Raw genomic sequence first — 16,756 nt, 5'->3', positions numbered from 1 at the left:
GTAACCTATCTTAACACTAGTTATTTAACTAGTGTTAGGTTCAATAGGTAACAACAAGTCAATCAAGTGAATATTAGTTGTACCCAAAACAAGTCTCATCTAAGATGTTGAGTACTTGTGAGTTACCAAGTTGAGGGTTAAAACCGAAAGGTTTTTTAATAGAATTCAGTCTTGTGAAGACAAGTATTTTTGGTAACAAAATACTGTAAGAATTCTACCTATATGGACCTAGGGGTGGTGCCGCCTCTCATGAGAATTGGGAGTATTCTCAAGAACGTCCATGAATGGAAAGTGCACATGGCCATTAACGGTGCAAAGCGAGACATAGAGGTCTCAAGTGAACATCGCAATGGTGTTTGTGTTATCACCGATTTGTTATCATGAAAAGATGGTTCAATGCCTAGTGCAACCAAATTTTCGACAAATTTTGTGATAATTACACTATAGTAAAGTTCAAGTTGAAAAACACTTTATTTTATGTATCAATGCAATGACTCCTATAAGAGAGAGTTCTTATTTAATCAAGTGGAGGATATGTTATATTTTAAAATATAATGATTGATTAAATAAGTGTTACAATAGATAACCATTTAATCTAGTGGGGGACTGTTATATTATTTTATAATATAATGTAATATTATATTATTTTATAATATAATGTTTTAGATTAAATAAATGTGATAGAGAGTATCACATATTGTAACATATAATAGAGAGTTACATTATTTAGATATATGTGAAATGTCCAAATATGTAACATATTTGGTGTTACAAATTCAATCACAAATTTGTAACTTCCAAATATTACTCATTATTGTGTAGATTTGTTGTTACACAATATTGACATGAATTTCTTAAAACCATATGTGAAATGGTTGTTAGAGATGTGATTTTAACTCCCATAATGTGTATGGAAGTTACAAAATCAAGTGGGAATGAATTTGGAACGTTTTACCAAATTTGGAAAATTGGTTGCTGAAAAAACGTCTTGGGTCGCAGCCTGAGCGACTGACAACATTTTCCAAGCTTCGGTTTTATCCAATTTTGAATGTTTCCAACATCCAAGTAACTCCCAAATCTCTATTTTAATTTCATAATCATCCAATTAATCATTGGTAACAGCCATGGGGGTTGGTGGAATTTGAAATTCTAAGGGTGTCTTAAAACCCTATAAATAGGAGCCTATTGCTCACTTGAAAGATACAACTTTTCTATCCACTAGAACACTTGGCTAGAAACACCTTGAGGCTTGATTATTCCATAAAGCATTTCCAAAATCTGTAAGAGATCCCTTAGTGCTTGAGTTAGGGTGAAATAAGCTTTTGGACAAAGGTTTCAAACCTTGTTCAAGTTAGTGATCCCCAACACTCTTCACTTTGGTTGTGTGAGTGAGAGTTTCTTATTGTTTTGTTCTTCTTCTTATTTTTCTTCTATTACTTCTCTTCTCATCATTCTTGTTATATTTACTTGTATCTTTGTTTAGAGTTGTAATCTTTATTTCTTTTGTTTCAAACCTTTCACTTTATTTGTATCTTTTGCTTAGAGTTATATTTCACTATTCTCTACTTCTATTTCTCTTTTTGTTTATTTGTATTTTCAGTTATAGAGTTGTAACACTTATTTAATCAATCCTTGTCTATTGTATTTTAGCATAGAGTTGTAAATTTCTTACCATTTCCATTGAGGAAAATATATATTTTTCCTAACAATAATTGGGTACAACAACTTCCTGCAGCTATGTACTCAACCTCAACAGTTGACAAGGAGATTGAATTTTGTTTCTTGTTGTGCCAGGAAACCAAATTGTTTCCTAGGTAGAAACATCCACCATTTGTACTTTTTCTGTCATCTGCATTGTCTGCCCAATCTGCATCTCTAAAACAAACAAGGTTAGAGTTTGTTTCCTTTGATTACCAAATTCCATACTCCTGAGTACCATTCACATAGCGAATGGTTTGCTTAACAGCTGTCACATGGGATTCCATAGGATTCCCTTGATACCGAGCACATACCCCAACACTGTAGCTAATGTCAGGATGACTAGCTGTGAGATACAGAAGACTTCCAATCATGCTTCTGTACAGTGTTGTATCTACCTTTACACCATTCTCATCCTTGGTCAGTTTGACCGTGGTTCCCATTGGTGTTTTGGAATGTTTAGTAGATTCCATCCCAAAATTCTTGATCAAATTTTTGGCATACTTACTTTGAGAGATGAAGGTTCCTTCTTCTGTCTGTTTTACTTGCAATCCTAGGAAGTACTTTAACTTTCTTATCATGCTCATGACAAATTTCTGCACTTGAGTATTACAAGTGGAAACAAAAACTATATCATCGACATAAATTTGAGCAATAATAATGTCAGAATAACCATTTTTAATGAACAAGGTTTTATCAAATCCACCTCACATGTAACCAATTAAAACAAGAAATTGAATTAACCTTTCATACCAAGCTCTAGGAGCTTGTTTCAAACCATAGAGAGCATTTTTTAGTTGAAAAACATGATTTGGAAAATGTGGATCTTCGAAACCTTTTGGTTGTTCAACAAATGCCTCTTCATTTAATATACCATTCAAAAATGCAGATTTGACATCCATTTGTTATAGTTTAAAACCAACAATGCAAGCCACCGCTAGCAATAGCCTAATAGATTCAAGTCTTGCAATAGGGGCAAATGTTTCATCAAAGTCTACCCCTTCTACATGTGTGTAACCTTGTGCCACCAACCTAGCCTTATTTCTAATTATTGTACCAAATTCATCTGTTTTAATTTTAAAAATCCATTTAGTCCCAATAACATTGGTGTGATTAGGCCTAGGAACAAGAGTCCAAACATCATTTCTAGAAAATTGTTCCAACTCTTCTTGCATTTCTTTAATCGATGATTCATCACATAAAGCCTCTTTCACATTTTTATGCTCAAAAGATGAAGTAAAACACACAAATTGAACAAGATTCACATACCTTCTTCTTGTGACCATACTATCCTCAGTGTTACGAAGAATGAGGTCAGTAGGGTGATTCTTTAAGACCCTAGTAGAACTGTAACACCCTAAACTCCAGGGACCGTTACGGTGTGCATTTTAAACAGTGCTAAACTCGATAATCGAGTCATTTGGCCTTAATCGTGTAACTAAGTATGATTAGCAGTTTAGGGTTAAAAATTTTGGTTAAGATATAACGTTTCACTAAAATGTTTACTGTATACATTGGGATCCCAAAAATATAATTTAAAGGTTAATTATAATAAAATATTTACAACCAGCCAATCTAAGCAGCAAAATAAGGTTTAACCATAGTTCCTCTTTCAACCCTCGGCCGTGGCGATCGAGCAGCCGCATATACACATCGCCACCTAAGCTCTCCAACTCAAGGATGGTCCAGCTTCCTTTTTCCTTTACCTTCATCACATAGCACCCGTGAGCCAAAGCCCAACAAGAAAACTCAATATGCTCATGAATAGTGATAACATGTCATCAAATCATAATGTGCATGCTTAGAAATAAAAGCCTTAATCACGCATGCAAATAAGTTCAAGTAATGATGGTTGTGGGCCTTGCCCTAAACTAGGGATGACTATCAAGTCAATCCTAAACAAATGAGTGATTAAAACTTGAGGTTCCGTTAACCATGTTGGGGCTTATAGCCCTAATCAAATGAGTGACAGAGGAGTAAGTCACTAATATGGGATCTACACCCTTAGATGAGTGACTGGTGAGCAAGTCACTATCATGGGATCTGCACCCTTAGATGAGTGATTGATAAGAAAATCATTAACATGGGATCTGCAACCTTAGATGAGTGACTGATAAGCAAGTCACTAGCATGGGATCTGCACCCTTAGATGAGTGACTGATAAGAAAGTCACTAGCATTGGATCTGCAGCCTTAGATGAGTGACTGATAAGCAAGTCACTAACATGGGATCTGCACCCTTAGCCATGTGACGATAAGGCCACCTGGGCCTTCTGGCCCTGGCTCTGAGTAACTAGTCATAGACTAGACAAGCACTTTTAGTTTATCATCGAACTTGGGGTCGGTCCGACATCAATGCTCATGATGAGTCATTCAATCCAGATATAGATTATATCTAATCTTTTCGGCTCTGCGTTCATGATGCTTTTTTCCAATCTTGACTCTTAGGTCAATAACACATGACCAATGCTCGGTACCGCTGTTGAACATGACTAGTAAGTCACAACTTCACAACCAGTTCTGACACCATTGCTGATTCTGACTAGTAAGTCAGTGCCACGCACAAGTAAGTAATGCTACCAGGCATATATCATTTGTTAAATATCTGAATGTAGAGCATTCATCATGCTTACTTAAAAATTTCTAGCATAATAAGGATCATGCACAAACACAGAGACTCAAGTTTTGATCAATCTCGTATTCAACATTCATGGCATGCCCTAACCACATGTTTCTCGTGCATCACATACTGGGTGCAGTTCTAGTTCGAGAGAGAAATAATAATTAAATGACCCTTGTGAATGATTGATCCTTTAATCCCTTAGCGATCACCTAGTCATAACCAATACAATCTCCAATTACTAAAATCCACAATAAAACGGTCTTGACCTAAACCTCACTCTCGAGACCCCGAATTGTATCCAAATGGTGAGTAGATTCGATCCTGAGCTTTAGGAATTGAAACCCCGAGCCAAAAAGCCTTAAAAACACCCAAAACAGAAATCTAAATAAGTAGAGCGCTACCCCCTAGCGCCCCAGCACCCAAGACAGACAATAATCCACCCTGAGTAGCGTTGTAGCGCTACACCCAGCCAAACTTGCCCTGAAACTTTCCCCCTTTGACTCCACCATTTCCAACCTGAACCAAAAGCTTCCAAACCTCATTTTAAGTCCCAAATGAACCCAAAAACCATCTACATATGTCCTAGGCATCACAACCCAAGTAACCCTAGCCAAAAATTCCATCAAATTCTCAACTTTCCAACTCAAAAACCAAACTGAAAACCAAATGAAAATAGAGCAAGAACTAAGGCTTTAATGGCTAGAAACTCACCTCAATCTCAGCTTAGAACCCTCTTCAATGGTGGAACACAACCCTAGATTAGCAAAGCTTGATTCCCTGGCTTGGTTCCTCAAAAGAAGCTTCAAAATCCAAGGAGAAATGGAGAGGAAATGATGATCGGTTGAAGGAAGAGGAGGTGCTCTGTTTTGGGAAGGTTTATACAACATTCCCTGGTTATATTTATCCTTAGGGTGAAAAGACCTAAATGCCCTCATGCCTAATTAAAACCCTTAACAGCCACCAAGGGAAAAATCGTCATTTCCCGCCTATCTCGTTAATCATAATTAACACCCTCCAATTCCCGTTACTTCCAATATTCTCAAATGATAATAAATCATATCCCATTATCCTTTAATTCCCGACAATGTTCTAATCCTCAAATTACCCTGAGACTCACCCCGAGCCCCGAAACTAACCCTGTTATGACCAGACCGATAACTTGCATTCAAAGATCGTCTCATGATGAATGGCTCGAAGAAATCCACATATAATGTGGTATTATTCATAATGCACCCACATGCATGAAAATACACAATTACGTTCTCAATGGGCCAAATTACCAAAATGCCCTTATATTTGAAAATGAACCTATATGCATGCATTTATCATCATATTATAATATAATTCACATAAACATGCATATAATTATTTAATAGCATAATAAATCAATTATGGCCCTCTTGGCCTCCTAATCACGGTCCTAAACCTTATTAGGGATTTTTGGGCATTACAACTATCCCCTCCTTAATTTCGTCCTCGAAATTTATCTGAACCGCCCGAAATACAAATTCTGCACAACTTATTCTAGTTTCCCAGGTCATTCCCTCGACCTCAATGTTGCTGCAACATACCTTGACTCAAGGTATAACTTTGTTCCTTAGAACTTTATTCTTTCGATTAAAATCTGAACTAGCTATTCTTCCAAGAATAACTTAACCTCAATCTCCAGAGCCCCATAACTTAACTCATAAGTTTCTTTTAACCCATGTCTTCAACATGGAAATACATATTAAAATGTATACTGCTGACAATGCCAAAAATAAGGCTCATCCAAAGGCAACCTGACCGATCCTGTCCAGGATTCACACAGTCATATCATCTAGGGCTCAATTTGCCCTTATTTCCTCATCCTTTTTCATGGTGATACTTTAAGGAAGATACAATCTTCTACTTGGAACTCCATGTTCCTGCTTTTCAAGTCAATAAAACTTTTCCAATTACTCTAAAAAGTGAGCATCAAAGCTCTAACCCCTAATAATCTCAATGGTCCCCTGAACTACTTCAAGATCCAGATATAACATCTCACCCATCTCATTCTAATGAATGGGTGACAAACATTCTCTATCATACCTCATCTCATAAGGTACCTCTCCAATAGCTGGATAACTCTCTCTCTCTCTCTCTGATTTATCATCAGTCTGAGGGTAATTAACTATACTAAATTCCATCTATATAATCATCGCTTTCTGCAACCTTCCTCAAGACCTGGAAGTAATAATAGAGTCTTCATCTTTCTCACACAGAGATCTGAATATTGATCAGTTGAATTACTTGTCCTTACCGACAAAAATGAACTCACTAAACTACTGGTCCATAATGATCCAATCCAAATCATGCTGACCCATTATCTTGGGCAGCCCCATCGTGAAACCTATCGCGATGTTTCCTTATTTCCACTATGGAATGCTCAAAGGCTGCAATGGCCTTACTGATTTCCAATGCTCTAATTTGACCTGCTAATAGGTTAAGAACTTTTCCACGTATACCATTATGTCCCTCTCAATCTCAGGCCATCAATATAAAAATTTCAAACTCTGGTACACTGTCATGATGCCTAAATGAAGAGAATACGAGAGTAGTATAAGATTCATCCAGAATCTCCCAATTAATCCTAGTAACCATCGGATTCCAAATCCGTTCCTTATACCATAATAACCAATACCTAACACTACACAATCCTTAGCTAATCCAGCTAAGACATTTCCCTCAATCTTCCTATCTATGGTTCACTTAAATGTCTTTCTTTTAATCCTCTCTACAAGATTAAACTCAAACATAAAACCAGCCACCTGGCCCACCAGAAACTCTAATCTAGTGATGGTCAGATTCTTTAACCAACATGATGCATAAGCAGTCACTTCTCCTTGTCACTGAGGTGTCATAACAACCTACAAACTGATTATAATCTGCATAAAGACTCAAAATTCTTTCCCGAGGCACATACAATACCCTGCCTATCCAAGGAAACAGACTGCAATGGCGTTCTTTGTTCTTGGCAAATCTCCAACTGAGGGTATATCACAACACCATTAATCAAAAGGATCAAAAATCCAATTCAAATAATCCTTTGAATACTCTGTTCATCTGATTCATAAACAACTTGGCATTAACCAAATTCTCAAAACATACTTAGCACTCCCAGTGCCCTTATCTGATACAAACAGTCTTCTGTTTATCCTTCTCCCTGGTCTTTGGCTGGTACTAACCAGATCAAAGATCCACCTTGGAGAATTCCACCTTATCCAATAACTGAGTCCTTTAGATCTTACAACTTTGCTGAAGTTGTTTAAAAAAGTGCCCTAGACCTGATTCCATTCCTGGCACCTATCCAATCACCATTATATTTCTTCATATAAAGGCAACCCTGGCAAATCCCCTGGAAGCACATCCAGAAACTCACAGACTAATCCAGTCTATCCCGATCCCACTGGCACAATCTAAGTGGTATCCACCACACTAGCTAAGAGTTCTATGCATCTCCCTGCAATAGATCTCTAGCTCTAAATACAGATGTCATAAGCATACGAAGTCGATGCACAGTGCCAACTACTACAAGGCTTCCCCACTTTCAAGCTCCAGAGTTACTATCCTTTCCTTGCAATTTAGCATTGCCCCATACTTAATTAACCAATCCATGTCCTGAATCAAACTGAAACCAGTCATAACTAGCCTTATCAAAACCACTGATGAGTCATTTTCATCATAACCTAACTCATCTCTTAAATTACCAATATAGTATTGCATTCCCATCATAACATAACCATGTGATCTGCATGAAAAGATTATGCCTCTCTAGATGCAACAAACAAAGAAACAGCATGGTACCAAAACTAGTCAACATAATACAAAAATCAGATTTAGAAAGCTGACCTACCACCCCTGAGGAACTAGTCTCAGTCTCAGTCTCAGTCTCTGGCTGCATCAGAACAAACACTTGAGTTGGAGTCAAGCTGTCCATCCCCTTTTTCTCATCCTTTCTTAGCCATGGGTAATCTTGCTTGAAATGCCCAACCATGTCACATAAGAAACATGCCTTTGCTCTGCATTCTCACAGATGACGCCTCATGCACCAAGCGCATATTGGATGGGTCCTCCACTCCTTCTTCTTGCTAGGCCCAAGAAATGGAGGCATCACTACTTGAGCTCCGTGCTCTCCAGCACTATCCTGCCCAATCTAATTTTTTGCGCTCTCAACAGCAAGAACCTTCCCTACCACCTGAGCGTAGGTAGAGATATCATGCACTGGGGCAACTTTAATGCCCTGAGCTATTCCAGGATTCAATCCCTGAATAAACTTTTTCTTTCGAGCTGCATTTGTGGGTACAATGTCAACAGCAAACTTCGCCAACCCATCAAATCTCTTAACATACTTGATTACTGTTGCATTTCCCTGAACGAGATTCAGAAACTCATTCATCTTAGCAGTTTTTCCGGCATCGCAGTAATATCTCTCATTGAACAAATGCCTAAATTATTTCCAATCCATCACAGTTGTATTTCGTGTCTGCGATACTACCTCCCACCATGCCCGACATCATACCACAATACATATGTCACACAGATCACCCTATCGTAACCTACCAGACCCATATTGTCAAGAATGGAACTGATCATGCCCATCCATTGCTCAGCACTGAATGGATCTAGGCCTACCTCGAAGACTGGAGGGTTATACTCCTAGAGTCTTCCACAAAGAAATTTCCATCTGTTCTCAACCCTAGGCTGAGCCAAAACTAGTGCCATTCCTGGCACCACAAAGGAAGAGGTGCTCCTCGACAGATTCCGCTGTTGCTTCAAACACCTGATCTCTTCCTCCTGCCTCTGCAATCTTAATTGCACATTTGAAAGCACCTGCTAAAAATTCTGAGGGGCAAATGAAGAACTTAACCCCTGGTTGAAACTCCCAGCCTCTGTATAACCACCATCAGGCCTCATTATCTGCCTTGGATACATACCTGCTGACCGAATCTGCAGTCAATAACTTGACCCATTAAACATGATGAGCATAACAAGAGCTTTTCCCCATGGGAAAAATCATACCACACTACAATCACAACCCACTGCATTGCTAAAAACATGCCCATGGCATTCATACATCAACCACAGCCCCTGCTCTTCCAACATATCTACGACGCCTCCAACTCCAGCGTAAAATTATCACAATTATATATATTCATGAACCAGGTAATCATATAGTCAAGAGTCAGGCTCTATCAGAATCTCATGCTCCCTAATACAATGTGCAGGTAAAGCATTTACAATCTATTTAAGCAATTAAGCACATAAATACAGAAATAGTTACCATTCGTTAAGTGAAGTTATCTTCAGTGACGAGTGTACATGCCCATCTTGTCTTCAGGAACACTTAACCTTGGCTCGCTCTAATACCAAGTTGTAATGTCCTAAACTCTAGGGACCATTACAGTGTACATTTTAAACAGTGCTAAACTCGCTAATTGAGTCATTTGGCCATAATCGTGTAACTAAGTATGATTAGTGGTTTAGGGTTAAATTTTTTTGTTAAGATATAACATTTCACTAAAACATTTACTGTATACATTGGGATCCCAAAAATATAATATAAAGGTTAATTATAAGAAAATATTTACAACCAGCCGATCTAAGCGGCAAAATAGGGTTTGACCCTATTTCCTCTTTCAACCCTTGGCCGTGGCGCTCGAGCAGCCGCATATGGACGCATCATCACCTAAGCTCTCCAACTCAAGGATGGTCCAACTTTCTTTTGCCTTTACCTGCACCACATAGCACCCGTGAGCCGAAGCCTAGCAAGAAAACTCAATATGCTCATGAACAGTAATAACATGTCATCAAATCATAATGTGCATGCCTAGCAATAATAGCCTTAATCATGGATGCCAATAAGTTCAAGTAATGATGGTTGTGGGCCCTGCCCTAAACTAGGGATGACTATCAAGTCAATCCTAAACAGATGAGTGATTAACACTTGAGGTTTCGTTAACCATGTTGGGGCTTATATCCCTAATCAAATGAGTGACAGAGGAGTAAGTCACTAACATGGGATCTACACCCTTAGATGAGTGACTGATGAGCAAGTCACTAACATGGGATATGCACTCTTAGATGAGTGACTGATAAGCAAGTCACTAACATGGGATCTGCTCCCTTAGATGAGTAATTGATAAGCAAGTCACTAACATGGGATCTGCACCCTTAACCATGTGACGATACGGTCACCTAGGCCTTCTGGCCCTGCTCTGAGTAACTAGTCATAGACTAGACAAGCACTTTTAGTTTTTCATTGAACATAGGGTTGGTCCGGCATTAATGCTCATGATGAGACATTCAACGCAGATATTGATTGATCTAATCTTTTCGGCTCTGTGTTCATGACGCTTATGTCGTTCTTGACTCATAGGTCAATAACACACGACCAATGCTCACTACCATTGTCGAACTTGACTAGTAAGTCACATCTTCACAGCCAGTTCTGACACCATTGCTGATTCTGACTAGTATGTTAGTGCCACGCATAAGTAAGCAATGCTACCAGGCATATATCATATGTCAAATATCCGCATGTAGGGCCTTCAGCATGGTCACTTAACAATTGCTAACATAATTAGGATCATGCACAAACATAGAGACTTAAGCTCTGATCAATCTCATATTCAACATTCATGGCATGCCCTAACCACATGTTTCTCATGCATCACATACTGGGTGCAATTTTCTTACCTCTGGTTCGAGCGAGAAATAACAATTGAACGACCCTTGAGAACGATCGATCATTTCATCCCTGAGCAGTCACCTAGTCATGACCAAATACAATCTCCAATTAATAAAATCGACAATAAAAGGATCTTGACCTAAACCTCACTCCCGGGACCCCGAATTGTACCCAAACGGTGAGTAGATTTGATCCCGAGCTTTAGGAATTGAAACCTCGAGCCAAAGACCCTTAAATACACCCAAAACAGAAATTTGAAGAAGCATGGTAGCATTGTAGCACTACCCCCCTAGTGCCCCAGCACCCAAGACAGACAATAATCCACCCTGAGTAGCACTGTAGCGCCCACTTGTGGGCGCTGTAGCGATACACCCAGCCAGACTTGCCCTGAAACTTTCCCCCTTCTACTCCACCATTTCCAACCTGAACCAAAAGCTTCCAAACCTCATTTTATGTCCCAAATGAACCCAAAAACCATCTACATATGTCCTAGGCATCACAACCCAAGTAACCCTAGCCAAAACTTCAAACAAATTCTCAAGTTTCCAACTCAAAAACCAAACTGAAAACCAAATGATAACCGAGCAAGAACTAAGGTTTTAATGGCTAGAAACTCACCTCAATCTTAGCATTGCATCCTCTTCAATGGTGGAACACAACCCTAGATCATAAAAGCTTGGTTCCCTAGCTTGGTTCTTCAGAAGAAGCTTCAAAATCCAAGGAGAAATGGAGAGGAAATGATGATCGATTGAAGGAAGAGGAGGTGCTCTATTTTGGGAAGGTTTCTACAGCTTTCCCTGGTTATATTTATCCTTAGGGTGAAAAGTCCTAAATTCCCTCATGCCTAATTAAAACACTTAACAACCACCAAGGGAAAAATCGTCATTTCTCGCCTATCTCGCTAATCATAATTAACACCCTCCAATTCCAGCTACTTCCAATATTCTCAAATGCTAATAAATCATATCCCATTACCCTTTAATTCCCTGTAATGTTCTAATCCTCAAATTACCCCGAGACTCACCTCGAGCCCCGAAACTAACCCCGTTATGACCAGACCGATAACTTGCATTCAAAGATCGCCTCATGCCGAATGGCTCGAACAAATCCACATATAATGTCATATTATTGATAAACGAGTTTTAAGCTCGTTTATGGTCTAGTTTTAGGTTTGTTTTCGTTAGTTTAGGATTATTTTATTGCAGAATTATGCTCGTTTGTTCATGTTTCAGGTTTTCCATGCTAACTTAGTGAAAAGGAGTGAAAGTGGAAGAAAATATAGTTAAGTTGGAGAAAATTGTGTTTTTTGGGGTCGATATGTGCAAGTTTTGATGCTGTCAATAGCGCTACAACGCTATCAAAGGAGCGCCATAGCGCTAGGAAGTACATGAAGGAGTTGTTGAGTCTGGAAGTAGCACCCCAGCGCTACAAAGGCAGTGCTACAACGCTATCAAGAACAACAGAGCAGCCCCCCAACGCTGCATCAAGGGCGCTACAGCACCAGTGAAATAGTTTTTAGGGTATTTTGGATCTGACTATAGCGCTACAACGCTCAATACATAGCGTCAAAGCGCTATAAACGCGTTTTTCAAATTTTAAACCACTTTTTGAAGGAAAAACAGTATTTTCACTTGGGAACCTTGGAAGACTATTTAAGGAGCATTGTTCTGCGATTTTGATAAGCATGCTAGTTTTATAAACCCTAGATTAGAAGAGGTTGCTGTAATTCATTTTCTTTTTCATCTGAATTCATTAGGTTGATTTTTATGAACAATTATTTGAAGTTTAATTTCATCATGTTATCTATGAAGTATTTTCTTTTATTTAGGGATTAATGTAGTCATTGGGATTTCTATTTAATTTTATTATGATATTCTATTGATACTTCTTTTCTATTCTAATCTATATGATGTTTGTTTAACACTATTTACTTGATTTAATAGTTCTGATTCAAAATTCGAATGATGAGATATGCTATCATTGTATAGACATAGGTTGCATATTGGACGAAAGTACATGCATGACTTGTGTAGTAATTAGGTTTCCATGTTTAATGTCTTCTATATGTTCAAGTTTATCACAGAAATGTAGAAAATCTACATATAGATTGAGATCTTATATCTTGAACAAGATTAGGAATCGATTATTTTAACCTGCTATTAGAATAGAAAGAAGAGATTTAAAATTGATTATTAAAATTAATAGAATGAACAGTTGATGAAATTAATTCCTAGTCTTTTTATTATTGATTTTTTGATTAGTTGATTCATTGTCTTGTTTCCAGCTATTTAAATTATGTTCATAAGTTAGAGTATTCGCTTTAATTTTATTCTTTTCATCATAATTTTAATTCACCAAATGGAAAGTTAAATAACAATTAGTGGTATTTGGAAATCAGTCTTCGTGGGATCGACACTCTACTTATCATATATTACTTGATTCGACCACGTATACTTGCATGTTAAATTTCAAAGATCAATTATTCATAATTCACCCACTTGAATGAAAATACACAATTACGCCCTCAACGGGCCAAATTACCAAAATTCCCTTATAATTAAAAATGAACCCATATGCATGCATTTATCATCATATTATAATATAATTCACATAACACATGCATATAATTATTTAGTAGCATAATAAATCAATTATGGCCCTCTCGGCCTCCTAATCAAGGTCCTAAACCTTATTAGGGATTTTGGGGCATTGCAAGAAGGTTCTCTCTGAATTGAATCAGTGATAATTTCTGGACCCTCCTTCACTATTTGTCTAGAGGTTGTTGCAACAGATCTGAGTTCTGTTACGGCTGTTTCTGAAACTGTGGGCACAAAATCACTTCCAGGTACATCAGATGATCCTCTTTGAGTATTTTCATCGACTAACCTGTCAATTTCTTCTTCACTGGAATATTCAGAAATTTCAAATCATCAATAACAACATTTGAATATTCCATCACAATTTGAGTTCTCATATTATAAACACGATAAGCTCTACTATTAATGGAGTAGCCAAGAAAAACACCCACATCACTTTTGGCATCAAATTTTCAATTATTTTCTCTATCCCTAAGGATGTAACACACAACCAAACACATGAAAATAACTTACGTTAGGCTTTTTACCTTTCCAAATTTCATAAGGATTTTTTCTAGTACATGATCGTAAGAATACACGGTTGATTATGTAACAAGCAGTGTTAATTGCCTCAGCCCACAGTCTTTTAAAAAGTTTTTTTCTATTCACCATTACCCTAGCCATTTCTTGAAGGGTTCAATTTTTTCTTTCAACAACTCCATTTTGTTCAAGAGTTTTAGGCACTGAGAACTCATGAGAAATACCTAGAGATTTACAAAAATCATCATAAACAGTATTCTCAAATTATTTACCATGATCACTTCTGATTCTTACAATCTTATCTATATTGCAATCCTTTTCAACTCTTAATTTCTTGCAAAGAGTTTTAAAAGGCATCAAAAGTATCTGATTTTTCTCTTAAGAAATCAACCCAAGTAAAGCGAGAAAAATCATCAACACAAAAAAAAAAAATGTACATTTTTCCATTAATACTTTCAACTTGAATAGGACCCATAAGATCCATATGCAAAAGTTCAAGAACTTTTGAAGTATTAATTCCTGTGACACGTTTGTGAGAATTTTTCAATTGTTTCCCAAACTGGCAAGGTTCACATTAACCTGCAGATTCTTTACCCAATTTGGGCAACCCACGAACTAAACCTGCACTTGCAATCCTTTTCAAAGTTTTGAAATTTATATGTCCTAGTTTTTCGTGCCATAAATCTGTTGTATTACCTATGGCCGAATGACATGTGAGTGTTGGTGAGAGTGTATAACAATTATCAATGGATCTATATCCTTTCAAAATACTCATACCATTTGGATCAACAACATTGCAATCATCACAAGGAAAATTTACTATGAAGCCTTGGTCACAGATTTGATAATGCTAATCAGATTACTCTTAAGTCCTTCTACAAGAAAAATATTTCTCAATTTCGGTAACCCATCAAGATTTAGGGTACCTTTTCCAACAATATTTCCTGCCATACCATCACCAAAAGTTACAGCACCACATTTCAAAGATATGAAATTAGTGAGTATACTTATATCACCTGTCATGTGTCTGGAGCTTCCACTATCAAAATACCAAGAATTAGATGCATGGGTTTTATGACAAGTAAATGCAGCATGACAATTTATTTTTTTCTCTATCCAAACCTTTTTGGATGGTTTTATCACAATCTGTTTTGTTTTACTATAACAATTGAGATAATTATTTTTGAAAAAATTCATCATAGTAAAACATCTAGGTCGGATGTGCCCTTCTACTCCACAAAAATGACAAATGGGAATAAAATGCCCACTTTTATTGCTTCTGATAAACTTGGTTTGTGTAACAGCTATTGGAACAGACTATACTTTTGTAGCATCATCCAACGGAGGTGTTCCTGTAGAAACATTAGTAGTTGAGCCAGAAACAATTCCAGATTTTACAAAAATGGTTTTTCCTTTTGATTTAGACCCATCAGATCCCAATCCAAAAAAATTACCTCATTTTTGACCTGCAACAATTACATCATCAAAATCCTAGAATTTGGATTAAGCATTTTTACACCTTTATCCATGTGATTAATTTCATTTGATAATTGCTTAATTTCACAATCTTTAGCAATGACTTCATTCTCAAGATTCTTTACAGTATTTTCAAGTTCATCATTCCTTTTTTTAAAGATTTGTTATTGCTTGCCATTAAGCGATTATCACAAAATACTTTTAACCATTGATCGTACATGTCTTTGTACGATTCTTTCAAAGAATCCTCATCCAGATTGGATTCACTGGATTCACTTTCAGAATTTTCTTCTTGAACTGTGTTGTTCAGACAAACAAACTTTTTTTTTAACTTGCGAATTTAAAGTTAATCCAGAAACAACAGAAGTTAAGGCAAGGTTTGAGTTATCTTCTTCATCACTATTTTCAGAGTCCTGATCACTCCAAGTAGCTGCCATTACCTTTTTATTCTTCTTCAGTGTATTGGAACATTCAGATTGAATATGACAAAATCCTTCACATTCCCTACATTGCAAACCTCTTTTATTGTTATTATCAAAATGTTTAGAGAAGTGGTTACCTTTGGAAGATTTGAATGTAGGTTTCTTGTTCCCAAAATTTTTAATATACTTTTAAAAATTTGTGGTCAACAAGGCCATCTCATCTTCATCATCATTTTCATCTGAGTCTTTCTCCTTTGATGTTTTGAGAGCAATTGGTTTTTCTTTGAGAGCATTCGGTTTTTCCTTTTGACGGATTTGTTGATTTAGTACAAAAGTTCGTAGTGAACCCATCAACTCTTCTACTTTCATTGTGTCAAGATTTTTTGCCTCCTCAATAGCCGTAAGCTTAGTTTGAAACTTGTCAGGAAGAACTCTTACAATTTTTCAAACTAACACACTATTTTCCAATTTTCAACCCAAGGCAAAATATTCATTAGCAATATTAGATAATCTTTATTACAATTACAAGATTTTCAAATCTTGTAGTTAACATTACAAGCCTAAAGCGTTTGACATCAGCAGTTCCTTCAAATTGAGTTTGAAGAATTCGCCAAGCCTCTTTGGCAGACTCACATGAAGAAATTAATTTTATATATCCTTTGCCAACACCATTAGAGAGAGCATGCAAGGCTTTGTTATTATAACTAGACAAT

Source organism: Humulus lupulus, chromosome 9, assembly GCF_963169125.1.
Source record: "Humulus lupulus chromosome 9, drHumLupu1.1, whole genome shotgun sequence".
Taxonomy (NCBI): Eukaryota; Viridiplantae; Streptophyta; class Magnoliopsida; order Rosales; family Cannabaceae; genus Humulus; species Humulus lupulus.
This window is presented reverse-complemented; position numbering follows the sequence as displayed.